The sequence below is a fragment of the Musa acuminata genome, unplaced genomic scaffold (genome assembly GCF_036884655.1).
Source record: "Musa acuminata AAA Group cultivar baxijiao unplaced genomic scaffold, Cavendish_Baxijiao_AAA HiC_scaffold_866, whole genome shotgun sequence".
NCBI lineage: Eukaryota > Viridiplantae > Streptophyta > Magnoliopsida > Zingiberales > Musaceae > Musa > Musa acuminata.
In genome coordinates this window covers 8695-10000 of record NW_027021090.1, presented here as the reverse complement: position 1 = coordinate 10000, position 1306 = coordinate 8695, and positions in this window count along the sequence as shown.

Below are 1306 nucleotides of genomic sequence, written 5' to 3'. Positions count from 1 at the left end.
AGCCATCTCAGCACCTTGGAACCCCCCGGGTGGCACAGGGCTGGATGGGGCTTTCGTATAGCAGGGACGGTGCTGCCTCACGCTTCGCTCGCTGTTCGCCGCTCGCCGCTCGCTCGCGCAACCTAAAATGGCCAGTTTTGGCCCGTTTTTGGGCTGTTTTGGCCTGTTTTTGGTCCGTTCTTGCGTGGCACGGCGACCGTCGTGAGCGGAGCAAAACGTCAGCCATCTCAGCACCCTGGAACCCCCCGGGTGGCACAGGGCTGGATGGGGCTTTCGTATAGCAGGGACGGTGCTGCCTCTCGCTTCGCTCGCTGTTCGCCGCTCACCGCTCGCTCGCTCAGCCAAAAATGGCCAGTTTTGGCCCGTTTTTGGGCTGTTTTGGCCTGTTTTTGGTCCGTTCTTGCATGGCGCGGTGACCGTCGTGAGCGGAGCAAAACGTCAGCCATCTCAGCACCCTGGAACCCCCCGGGTGGCACAGGGCTGGATGGGGCTTTCGTATAGCAGGGACGGTGCTGCCTCACGCTTCGCTCGCTGTTCGCCGCTCGCCGCTCGCTCGCGCAGCCAAAAATGACCAGTTTTGGCCCGTTTTTGGGCTGTTTTGGCCTGTTTATGGTCCGTTCTTGCGTGGTGCTGGTGACCGTCGTGAGCGGAGCAAAACGTCAGCCATCTCAGCACCCTGGAACCCCCCGGGTGGCACAGGGCTGGATGGGGCTTTCGTATATAGCAGGGACGGTGCTGCCTCTCGCTTCGCTCGCTGTCCGCCGCTCGCCGCTCGCTCGCGCAGCCAAAAATGGCCAGTTTTGGCCCGTTTTTGGGCCGTTTTGGCCAGTTTTTGGCCTGTTCTTGCATTGCGCGGTGACCGTCGAGAGCGGAGCAAAACGTCAGCCATCTCAGCACCCTGGAACCCCCCGGGTGGCACAGGGCTGGATGGGGCTTTCGTATAGCAGGGACGGTGCTGCCTCTCGCTTCGCTCGCTGTCCGCCGCTCGCCGCTCGCTCGTGCAGCCAAAAATGGCCAGTTTTGGCCCGTTTTTGGGCCGTTTTGGCCAGTTTTTGGCCTGTTCTTGCATTGCGCGGTGACCGTCGAGAGCGGAGCAAAACGTCAGCCATCTCAGCACCCTGGAACCCCCCGGGTGGCACAGGGCTGGATGGGGCTTTCGTATAGCAGGGACGGTGCTGCCTCTCGCTTCGCTCGCTGTCCGCCGCTCGCCGCTCGCTCGTGCAGCCAAAAATGGCCAGTTTTGGCCCGTTTTTGGGCCGTTTTGGCCAGTTTTTGGCCTGTTCTTGCATTGCGCGGTGACCGTCGA